This window comes from Anas acuta, chromosome 15 (assembly GCF_963932015.1).
Source record: "Anas acuta chromosome 15, bAnaAcu1.1, whole genome shotgun sequence".
NCBI classification, from domain to species: Eukaryota; Metazoa; Chordata; class Aves; order Anseriformes; family Anatidae; genus Anas; species Anas acuta.
This window is the reverse complement of record NC_088993.1, coordinates 4933717-4946806: the sequence shown is the minus strand read 5'-3', so window position 1 is coordinate 4946806 and position 13090 is coordinate 4933717.

Here is a 13090-nt window from a genome sequence, read left to right as displayed (position 1 = left end):
TTTAGAAGAGTTTGAAGTGACAGTAAATGTGGTCTTATTTTAGAATGGTTTCCATAACACTACACAACAGTTGCCAGTGGCACTTACGCCTTTTCGTACATACACACACAGCTATTTAGCTGACAACAGTGTTTAAGCCATTAAACAAGATAATATTGCAACTGTTATGCAATGGTAAAGCTCTCTCCTAAAAGAAGTATTTGGTGTTTTAAGCTGAAAGTCGACATTTGTTCCATATTCATTTATATTTTCTTTATTAGAAATGTATAATTTAATGTAATATTTAAGGCCCTTAGGGTATATGTTCTGTTACCTATAAAACATTCATGCACATTGAACACTTTTTTGGTGCCAGTTCTTGGATTTGTACATCTGCTATACAATACTGAGTACTCTAACTAACAACAAGCCTTAATTGAGTTTAGGTGTTTGAGTCATTTATTTAAATTTAGTAGTGTGAATAATTTATTTCAATTTACATTTTAATTATTTTACCCACTTTTTTGGGAGTAACCTCATTTTCTAGCTTCTAAAAAAATTATCGGCATATGTTTACTGCAGCAACATTCACACTTACTAAATTCTCTGAGAAGTTTAGCTCCAAACTGAGAAATAATAATGAATTATTCATGCATCAGGCATTAGCCAGAATTAAATTAGGATGTCCAGATCTAAAAGAAACCTGACCTTCTGATACCCAACAGTCTCTGAGGATCGTTCATCTGCCATGGCAGGTTGGGCTGAGCTCCATTTGGGTATGGCCAAATACAAAACCTTCTGCAGTCAGTGTGGGTTTACATGTTCTTATTTATCATCTCTAGTTGAGCAGTGTGCTGAGACATCGTGTGTGGCACGGACTTCCTTGTTGCTGGTATGCTTCTGTAGGAATATTTTTAACCCATAGGGAAACCAAAATGTTTTTGTGATATATTAGTTTACTTTGCAAATGTTGACTAAATAAGGTGTTCCCCATGTAATTAACAGAGATGGAAGTTCTGAGATAGATGTTCCATTTCCAGCCCCTTCTCAATGTATCCTGGGACCTCACAAGGGAAGAAATGGAAACAGACACCCTCCGGGAGATGCATCTCATCTGTGACACCCTCAAACATTCACCAGTGTACCCAGAGCTCAGCTCCATTTACACAAGCTACAGTGTGGTGGCTGCTTGGGCATTTGCTAAAAAAACCTGCAAGAAGACCAAGCTCTTTTGTACTCAGAAATGAATGGGGACTTTGGTAGAAAACCAGCAAAAATTTTGTGATGGCATTCAGCCTCAGGCACTGAGTCCTTATGTTAAGCCAGGGTATGAGCAGATTTCAGAGGACCTCAGGATCTAAGAAAATACCTGATGTCTGAATCCAGCTGTTGCAGAACATCCCTCAGTGGCAACTGCCTGTTGGGTTTCAAAGTGTTAACAGGAGACACGCTGTCCTCATTTCATTGGCACTTGTTAGTGATTGAGATGGCTAAAATAGTTTTATAAGCAGAAAAAGATGCCTTCAACAAAGGGCAATGAAAACCACTCAGCATTAAATACGTGAGGATTTTTCTTTAGTGGTAAAGTCAATTTGTGACATTTCGCCATCAGTCCTGAACACAAGCATGCATATACAAATGCACCTGTGCCTCCCTAGTCATCACTTGTTATTTTTTTACGGTCTTTTCCAAGTACAATGTAAATATAAGCAAAAATATATGCATTGGTTTCAGACTGAATGTCTTTGTTCCCTGGATTTCTATGTATACATATATTTTATTAAGCACTGTCTTTTTTTTTCCTCCTCCATACCTTTTCACACACACAAGTGCCCTCTCAGATGCTATGATCTCCCTTGCCTGTTGATCCATAGCTACATAAATGTTTCTTCAGGTAAATAAATTTCACCACATTTTACTTTAAAATGTAATTTTTTTTCAAATCCACTTTTACTGCTAAATATAACCTGTCCATAAATGAACACCTTGAGAATGGAAAATAGTAAGCTGGAAATATTAATAATAAAAACTTTTGCATTTAGCTACAACAAACTTCGTGCATGTCTTTGTTTGGAATATCAATTGTGACACTGTCCAGAATAAGGCTTTTCTGTCATTTCAGCTGTAGAAAAAACCAAACAAACAAAAAAAAACAAAAACAAACAAACAAACAAAAAAAAAAACACAAAATCAGCTGAACAGAGTTTGGGTGGGCTCTGCAGACAAGAAGTGATCCAGTGGGTTTTCATACAGGTGCAGCCTCAATCGCCTTAGTTAAAATTACAAGTTGTGGCTTTGCAGAACAAACCATGTGAACCGAAGAGGCAGCAGTGCTGCTAAGAGCTGTGCTGCATGGCACTTCTATGCTGAGCAGGCAGCCACCCTAGGGGTGAGTCAACGTTCACGCTGAAGTCAGCAAGGCCTCAGCTTGGGAAACCTTTGACTTGGCTTGTTGTGGGGTGCAATGGCAGTTCCTGTGTCACAGCCTGCACATGCCAGCTGAAATAGCCATTTCGTTTGGCAGATGGTTAAGTACCTCACTGAGTCAGAGCCAAACCTGGTCCCTACGCAGAGGGAAATAAGCTGGGGCACAAGCATGAGGACAGGGGCTTCTGAGAAGCAAGGTGCCCCAGAGCCGCAAGCAGGCCACAACAGGGATGGGGACAACACTCTGACCACAACAGGTTTACATTTTTAGTAATGACAGCGTGCAGTATGCAGCTGCTGGCGAGCGGTGGTGAATATGCAATACACAAAGTCTTTCAAACCTATATATACTACAAATAAAAGAATTTAAATTTGTTCTGGAAAACATGACCTCTGTTTTGAATGCCACAAACAAAAGACCTTTCTGAAGTCAAGACAGAAGTCTGTTCAGATGACATGGATTAATTCCTGTAATAAAAAATTCCATCTTTAAGCAAAACAATAAAATAAAATAATAAAAAATATAACTAAATAATAAAAAATAAACTAAGCTTTAATGAAAATATAACTAAAAGCATGAAAAGCAGCATAAGCTGTTGAAAAATAAAAAATCTTGCTTCACACAATATATATGTATTTTCATATAGTGAAAATATATATGCAAATTTGTGTGCATTTTGTGGACATCTCTGGAGAGCAGTTCTTTGTCTCACTGCACGCAGTATGCAATACTGTGCATATGCAAGGAATGCACAAGTAGGAAGACTGGAAGCAAGAGAATAATTGTGAAAACATTTTTTGGGCCTTGTTTGACTGTGAATGGCTTTTCAGAGTTACTCCAAAGAAGGACTAATATGATAGGGATGTCTACTTATTTGATGGTTCTGAACCAACCCCCTCTCCTCTCGTTTGTGCTAGAGGCAGAGTGGATATGTTGGGGGAAGGATCATGCCTTACTCCTGCTCTAAGCCTCCACTGTTGGAAACAGGATATTAAATGCTTGGCAATAAAGCAGGTTCTGCTTGTTGTTCAGTAACCTTGTAGCCTTCAGCCCTGCTCTAAAATCTTACAGGAGCTGAGCTCCCAAGCAGGAATCAATGATTTGTATCAGAGAGGAAGGAGATATTAAAGATACACCAGAGAAAACAAAAACAGAGAAGCTGACCTTGAAGCAACCAAACGGGTAGAGACCCATCAGTTCAACTTCTAGCCCTCATTACCTGTCCCTTCCCATTGCTGAATTTAATCTTCTTTACATAGTTCTTGCCAGCTCATGCTCTGGCATGGCAGGCTGCCTTTTTAACTTGATTAGTGGCTTTCATCACAGCCTCACTGGGAGGGGAGTCGAGGCTGGGGCGCGAGATGAGGCAGTTGGGGAAATAATGCTGCTTTTCCATCTGGGCTCCAGCGGGCCCTTGTGGATGAAACCTATCAATCATGTGAAAAAGGTTTATCAGTGCTGCCAGAGCTGAGGAAAGAATGAATACGAGTTGTTCCCACCCGTGTTATTAGCCCACCCTGTGGGCACAGGGCTGGGGCCCGTCAGGAGTGCCCAGGAGGAAGGCTGCCATGGGTTGTGGTGGCCATGGAGGTGCAGAGCCCTGCGCTGCTGCTGCCCCATGGCCATAGATGGCAGTGCTGGACGGGCCTGCAAGGCCGCACCACAGGAGCAACAGCCCAGAGGGGTGGCTTTGTGGGCAGTCCTCAAACACTTCAAGCAGTCCTCTTCTGCCTCCCCGAATCCTTCCTTGTCTTTAAAGACAACTCCAGAGTGCCATTCAAGCTGTGGCACCCTGAGTGCTGTCCCTGCCAAGTGGGTGCTGCTCCCTGTCACGACGTGGCCCGGCCCGTGGTGTGGATGCGGACAAAGGCCAGTCAGCTCTCACTGGTACTTACCACCCCGGTGCGCCTGGAGATCAATCCTTATAATCTATAACTGTACCCATCACTGCGAAATCGATCTGGAATGCTAAATTCCTTCCAATTAAATGCTGAACATCCAAATTAGTCCAAGTGTAATATAAGAATCATTAACGAATTCCAAACATTCATGCTCTCCTGTCCCTAGCAGAAGGCTGGGAGAGAGGCTTAGTGCTTTTAAATCACTCCACTGTGCTCCCTTACTAAATACCACAGTGTTCAGCCCCATATCGCATTATTACCATTGTTGTCATTTAGGGGTTGATGTTAATGATGACTGAAAGAGCTTAATGAGCATGTGCCTTGAATAAGCTCTTTATACACCTTATAAAATAATTACTCACATTTTATTGAACTCCACAGGGCCAAGCTCACAGAAGCAGTCAGGGGTGCCAATTTAATACGATACGGTACACTGCTTTACTCAAATAAGGCCCGATCCTACAGAAGTTCACCTTCATTGCCACAAAGGACAGCAGAATCACACCTGCAGCTGCTGAGCACAGGGTACTTCAGTCCCTGGACACTGAGGAAAGGCAATTGAATTGAATGATCACAAAACATCCTCTTGGACTGGAAGAGATGTTGTATGGCAAGAGAAAGAGGTTGGGTTCTAACAGCACAAAGACAGCTGATCTCTGATGATAAAGTGACTTGTCAATAGCGTGTTAAACATTTTTTTAAATAGTGGTTAATACCAGTGAGCTCCTTTTTCTTCTCTTGTTCCCATCCAGCACAGATCAAAATCGTTGACCCATTAAAGAAGGAAAGATATTCACAAGAGAATGCCTTGCGGTGTCTTCTGGGATGCAGTGTGGTCTCTGCCTCTAACAATGCACAGCAGCGACGGCTCTTGTGCAGGTTACAGGAAGTTCTTAAATAGGAATGAATGACAAACAAAGAGCCTATTGAGTCTGCAACAGGGTATGTTTCTCATCATGTGAATGTTTCATGTTTGCCTGAGGAAAATGGCTATGTGATTCACTGTAGGTGAACTGCTGTTAATACATTTGGTTAGAAAATTAAAATTTGGAAACTTATTTTTCATCTTTCAGCAACAAACTTTCACATCCATCATTCAGGAAGTATTCTTTAAGTCTGAAGAAAACAAAAGAAGTCTAAATGAAATACTCCCATAATGTGTTTTGACTGTACTGAAACATCATTTTCTGGAAGAAATAAAAAAATGTGAAAATATTTTCAACCAGTGCCAGCTTCTAATTATAGTTATTTATATTGCTGAAATGCTTAAGGATGTCATCATTTCAGAAACTGGCCTTTCCACGTAATGGGCCCTTTTTTACTAATGGGCATATGAAAACTCGCTTCAAAATTTCTACAAAAATATTTACTAAGCATGTGCAAGATACACATGTATCAGAACGCCCAATGACCAATGTGTCAGTGAATCCCTTTGCTCTCTGTGTCTGTCTGGGCAGGGAGCATCCAAATTGCCAGTAAGATTTGAGCCTCAGCAAACTGGCCCAAAAAACAAGGGAAGCCAGATCCCTAACTGCTTTGTGGGCAGAATTTTCATTTAGTTCGTTAATGCAAAGTCAACTCAGAAAATCATAGGAATCTTGTGAAAAATTACGAAGGTGAAAGCCTGGCATAATTTTTTTATGCCTTATTGTTTCTGAGTCTTAAGAGTCTTAAGAGTATGCTAGTGTCATGCCTTCCATTTTTTCCTTTGCAACCTTGAAGGTTAAAAATGTGTTTTAAAATGTCACATGCACGAATAATTATCAATTTCTTATTATTCCTATGACATTTCCATGCTCCTATCGATGACTGCTTATTTCTAGCCAACCAGCCAGAGTTTCTGTGCCCTCAGCTAAAACAATTCTCCCATACTGCTGTTTTAGCTCTTGGTACAAGATCAGGGTGGGATGAGAGGTAGGGAAGAGAGAAACCCTCCCAGAATGACTCAGCATCATGGAGAACAGGAATGTTCTCAGCCCACGGAGAATGCTCTGTAGGAGGTTCCCACCCATACCTCTTCTTGCAGCACTTTATGGGGCCACCACATTCCACTGCAGGCTTATTCCCAGATGCGCTGCTGCAGCTGTTAGGAGGAAGCCACCTGCAGGGGAAAGAAATGTCCATCAGGGAACACTGCTGTTTCACCCCTACTACTCCAGTTTTCAACAGGGAGCCAAAACAAGCCAAGGGAAGATACTGAGGATGTCACCTCTCTGCTCAGTGTCTGCACAGAAGAACATTTTTCATGGGCTGTCACCAAGGTAATGCTTTGTGCGTGCTCAGCTAAATGGTTTGAGCGCTGAACTCTGAAGCCAGCCCCTCCAAATGTGTTGCTTGTGTGCGTTCAGTGCCAGCAGCCGGGGTTACACTCAGGTGCCTGTCTGCAGTCTATGAGATGGTTTCATCGGGCAGGTGTGAGGTACACGAACAGTACAGCCCAGTATAACACAATCATCATCACATTTTGATTCCCCTGCCTATTGTTTCCATTATTTATCTTCAAAGACCTCTTGATGAAACAGCTGCTTAAATTTAATTAAACAACAGCATTATATAAACAAGTCCCTTTGTTTTGGGCTCTGAACAGGGTATTCTTCAAAAGCTTTTCTGCCAAAGCTGGCCTTTCTGCCCCTTGACTTGTCATTACTCCAATTACCACTCCAGTTTAGCTGATTAATTTGTAGCCACTGGCAAACATGCACAGTTGGCAGGACATCATTCCATTTCAGTGACAAGCACTATAAAAAGATCATTATTTTCATTAGCATAAATAACTGCATGTTGATAGAACTCTGGTTTCTGAAAATAGGTTAAAGTCTTAACTGTCTTTATTCATTACCCAGATATAATTGGAAGTAAAATTATCACGTAAGTGAACAATACACTACCCATGTATAATGTTTAATGACTGCACTCAGTCCAGTTAGAGTCTGGAAGGACTTTTTTCTTTAAATGAAACATTATGATGCAAATGTCCATATAGACACATTCTAATTTATGACAAAACCATAAATATTTGATAGCAAATGAAAAGATCCGGTGGAAAAAAAGAAACACATGACAAATAAATATATTTTCTTCTGCATTACTGCAGTTCGCATAGGGCAAAGGGCATTATTTTTCCAGTCACCGACCCAGATTGGATGCTTTGAAGGCTCAGACTCGATGAATTTCTAGCCTCCTGGTGAATCACATTCCCCATAGTTTTACCCAAACAGGGTTTTTAAGAGTTAATATTGCCTAGCATGGTCCCTTGAGATTAGAGGCTTGGTTTTCTCTTCCATTCTCTTCTCTCTGCCATGCTGACTCCGCAGTCTTGGTGGCAGTTTTATGCTAGCTCAGAAATGCGACACCCGAGTCACAGTGGTTCTAGCACCGGCTGTGCTTGCAAAGCAATCACCCCCAGCGGGCCCCCGCTCTGTGATGATACCTCCTACATGCCAAGACAACAACAATAATAAAAGAAATCAGCAATAATAAAAAGCAGTTTTTGAAAGGTGGATGTTTCAAGAGTTTTAGACCCTTATTTGGAGCTCAGCAGCTCTTCAGATGAAAAAGCCTATCAGTACACAGGATGTGGCTGTCTAGATGCTGTTAATTTAGATGGTTTTTAACCCACTAGCCCAAAGAGAAAGTTTCAAATGAGATTTCTGCTATCAGCTCTTATTGAGTATTTGGTTTTGTTTCCCCCCGAAATCTTTGGAAAGTTTGGATGTATCTTTTGCTGCTGTAGCAGAGCCCTGTTTCTGTAGCAATGGTCTAGGGCAAAACAGCAAGTGCTGGACTTTGGACCAACACGCACTTTTGTGCCTCAAATGCCAGTGCTCAGGGCCCTTGAAAACAACATATTTATTTATTTATTTATTTTTACTTCATCAACTACTGACAGTAAGTAGATGGGTAAAATTAAGTTTTCCTTAGTATGATTTAGTAAAACAAAACATCAGATAAATTGCTACTGCAAGACGGAAAAATGAGAGAAGCTGCCTTCACTTTGCTGCCATCAGGAGGCCTTGCCACCGCTTTGAAATGTTGCCCAGAACATTTCTGGGTCCAGCTTGTACCTCGAGACGTGAGTCAGAAGATGACTTTGAAAATTAGCTGGTTTATATAACAGACAAGATCTAAGGGCAATAAATGCAAGAGCAAATGATTATCTTAGTATTGAATACTGTCCAGAAAAAAACCAACAAACACAAAAACAGAGCAGAATGAAAGGTGAGATCAGGTTGGGACTCCACACCAGCCCCCACCTGCCAACACTCCCGGGCCAGGGTGGGGACGTGTATGAGAGCTGAAGGAGCCACCCTCTTGGCACAACAAAAGGAAGGTGTCTCACCAAACACTACAGTGCTTTCTGAGATCTCACAGCCTGGGCAGGATGCTGGGAGGAGGAGGGTGGATGGTCGGGCAACACAGGCAAGCATCCAGTTTGGGAATGGGCTGATATGATGAGATGATAAACTGCATTTTTTTCTATTGAAACCACTCTTTTGATACGTTTGTGCTTCAAGACATTATACAGCTCTAACCTTAAAATATGGATTGAAACATTTTGTCAAATAAATAATTAAAGAAAAAACAATAAAGTTTTTTTCAGGTCTTGCTTGTACTTAAAACAACTGCCCCGAACTAAAGCACTCCAGGCATGGTGTCCATCCCACAGGTCCTGGGGCACCAGTGCACACACTGGGTGCATCTGGGGCTGGTAAAACCCCTGAAAGGCAGCAGGAAGGGGCCAGCTCTGCCCCAAGCACTGCACAGAGGTGGTGCTGAGGGGATGGCGGGTGAGTTCCTGCCCCTCCTCTGCTCCTGAGAGCGACAGCAGCGATCCCCACTGCCTCCTCGCCAGGTAAGTGTTAGGTGGGACGGGGCCTTCGTGGCTCCTGCACTCCTGCGGCAGGAGCAGGCTGCTGGAGAGGCAGCAGGAGGCTCCTTCGGACACAAGCAGGGGAACCCACTGCCCGTGCCCCATGAAGCATGATGAAGTGTAGTTGATCCCCGTGTCTGAGATATGCTTTTCAGCAACAGGGAGTTGGGAAAGTCTGGTGTTTACTGGTGAGACCGGGAGCCAGAACTGCAGCAAACTGTGGTTACTTACTGGGGAGGGAGGAACAGGTTAAGGATTATTTGCAGTAGACAGCAACCTGCAGAGAGAAGCAAACAGACTTTTTTTTTTTTTCCTTTTCTAGTTATTGCAAAACATCCTTGGGGGGTCACTGTAAATACATAACAATTTGGATCCAGCTCCTTGGGGTGTTGCTGAGTTGGATTCATTATATGAACAAGACAACAGGCACCAGAAAGTCAACAAAAGCTGGGCTTTAAGGCTGAGTACGAACTTGCCAACTTTATGTGTCATGAAAACTGGAAAGCTGAATAATTAAGACGCAATGCAACTGCTGGCATTTTGAAAACGCGAACAGAAGGCGATACAGTCTCAAGGAATGATTTTTACTTGCCCTAGCTGAGGTCCCACTAGGCTGGCGCTGTAGGACCCAGCAGAAGAGCCCTGTGCAGAACAAAGAGCGTGGGTTAAAGCCAGTGAGGTGCCTGCCTGCCAGGTTGGCACTGAACAGGCTCTGACACCACTTAGGAAAGTGCTGCTTTCGCTGTGGCAGTAAACCTGCAAACAGCTTGCCTGAATTTAATGAAGTAAAAAGACTCTCCTTATTTTAGACTAGTAGCCACTGCTGAATTTTGGTAAGCATGAAAATTCATTCACCTGAATTGTCAGTCACAAATGACTCTATAATACCAATTAGCAGATATGTGGGAAAAAATGAAAAGAGAGTGGAATAGGTTTTTATAAAAAATAAAAAAGCATCAAAGTCAATGACACATGCTTGGAATAGAGTCTGCAATGCCTTACTAGACCCACTGACCAGCCAAGACATCCTCCAAAGCACCTGCCTCAATCACAGGATCACTTAAGTTGGAAGAGACCTTCAGGATCATCAAGTCCAACTGCCAGCCTGACCTAAACCTAACGTGATCAGCCAGGACAGTAGCTGCTTTGTTTTCTGTAAGTTTACAGCTAATTACAATTAGGACTTTGTGCTAGGTGCTAAAACACAGGGCTTTCTTCCCCTTGTATGACTACTTCTGTTTCACTATGTTTATCATCGTAATTGTGCCAGAAAACACAACAATTTTTTTCCTTGCAAGAGCCAGCGCTGAGGACTCGTTCCAGCGTCCCACTCCTTTGCTGAGCAGAAGATGCTTGTGTTTGCATTTTCTTCAGCTGTTGCTACCCTGGCTGCCAACATGGCTAAACTCGTGATGGATCAGACTCACTGCTGCAAGATGGCTTGCTTGGAGTGAGAGATCCAAAATGCTTTAAGAGGCAGCCATGCTGCTCTCTAAGTATCACTCTGTTGGCTGCCCTCCAGTAGCCTTATCTGGTTAATATAATGCTGCAGAAACCAAGCTGTAGAGGTAAAAAAACAGTGCATGTGGATGTGGTATTGTAGTAACACCGATTAGGGAGAACACATCTTTATGTAATGCAGGTGACCTAGAGTATCTTTCATTCCTGTGTCCATTTCCCCATACGTAATACGGCAGATTTCAACACGTTTTAGTCTTTTGAGCATGGATTTCTGGGCTGAGGGATCACAATGAAGTTTTATAGCCCTTTCTTATGAAGTGTGGCGTTTCTGACATTATTTGATGTGCAAGAGCAACTGCATTAGTCAAAGGCTACGCTTGAATAGTTATCACTTTAAGCCCATGCCCTGGGAGTATTGTATTCGGTTCCCTCATTATTTCCAGCCCTGCAGGTTATACCAAGAGTTGCTATTAGTACATTACAATCATGAAATGAAGGTAGTCACTTTCTATAAGGGTCAAGTTTGCTCCAAGAAGCTGGCAACTTCATTTTGCAGAATGGAAGGATGGGCAGTGCCCCGTTCCAAGCCACTCTGCTGCCTGGCTGCCTCGCATGCAGCCTTGCTCTATGTTCTTGGGTCCAAGACTTGCTTGGAAAACACTAAAACATTTAACAAATCTAACACTACAGCATCCGTACAATACAGACTGTTTACCTTACACAAACTCCTACATCACTCACAAACTGCTCACAGCACTGTACCTGAGGAACGTTTGTGTCAGAGCCATGGTTGTAGCACACTGATATATAAGAGAAGCATTTCAGGTACACTTATCACTTCATAATACTGAAGAAGAGCAGTTTTCAAGTGGATAGCATCTTGTGTTTGGTGAAGTCAGTGTGCCTTCCAAGTGGTCTTAACCTTCAGGACATCTTGTTGGATGCCACTGGACAGATAAAAAACTACTACAAAGTACTTCAGTGTAACACCTGGCCCCAGGCTTCACTTCCAGCCCACTGATGCCCATGAGACAGGGACACAGCTGTGGATACTCCAGGGAATCACAGGAATCAAGATCACCAAGACTGGAGGAAGATGCTTAGAAAAGAAAGGAAGAATCATGACACCAAAGGCATGCTACTTAACCTGAGGCTGTTACTCTCTCTCCTCAAGCTCCTGACCCAGGCTGCAGGTGGAGTAATCACCAGCTGCAAACTGCAGGCGAGGCATCACAAACTGCTGCGGTTCATGCTGCTCTGGGAATTACCTGGCTGCAGGGGGGAGAGCAGTGGTGGAGGTGTTGGCGACTGTGTGTACGGGAGGGATACTGCTGCTAACTGGGCTGCTATAAGGGAATGTCTTCCCACAACTGTCTGAGTAAATACACATCTGAAAGCAAGAAAGCAGGCAGGTTGCCTGGGTACCTCTGATCGTGCATATGCTGCTGAAAAAATCCTAATGGATATTTGGCATGGAAATAAACAACTGAATTGGAAAAGAAACAGAACAAAAACCAAAGAAACATATAATCTTTATTCAGTTCTCTAAATTCAGCTAATTTGGTAAGGCAGGTACTACAGGGATCACAGAAGGTGCCATGGCCGCCTGATCAGTGCCTCCACCCCGCTCCCCATGTGGGAGCTGTCAGCTCAGCAGCACGGTGCCCCACCGCCACAACCCAAGGCACAACAAATAGCCATACAACACTGAACACATCAGCACTGTTGTGCATCAACACTGGATAGAGCAGCACCCACCAAAGCTGTAAGTGGTGGCACAGAGAGCAGAAGGGATTGTGGCACCCACTAGTGCCCCAGCTCCCACCCAGAACAGAGCACTCAGCGGACAGAGATGTCCGGATGGTCCTGAAGCAAAGCACATGCCTCTCACTGCAGGCAAGGGAGAGCACACTGGAAGTACAAAATGTTTTTCAGGAGAAAAATTTCCTTGACCCCAATAGTCTGGGTGTTATAACAAGCAAGCTGCACCTCCAGGGAACAAACAAAATTAAACAGAAAAGAACAAGGAGCACTGTCCTCATTTGCGCCGCGCGCTCACTTGGTAGAGCTCTGCAGTTGTGTTATGGCGAGCATATGCTGTGCTCCCACATGATGTCTTTAATTTATTGGCTATTTTTTGCAAAAGTAGTGAGATCACTTTTGCTAAACTGTTATTTAATGGAGGTGACTCACATCTGATCAAAACTAATCAGTGGATAAAACCCATCATCTTAATGCTAAGATGGTGAGGATAAGATCTTAACGCACCCCTTTGATGGTGCTTTGCCTCAGAGGCAGAGGGAAGAACATCATTTGGGTGGGTTCACTGTCCACATTTAAAGTACAGACTCCTGGCCTTTAAAGGTGGCACCTCTCCATATAAATAAACCCTGTGCAAACACCAAAACCCAATTATTTCTGTATTTTGGAAATGAGGAGACATTTCTTCTC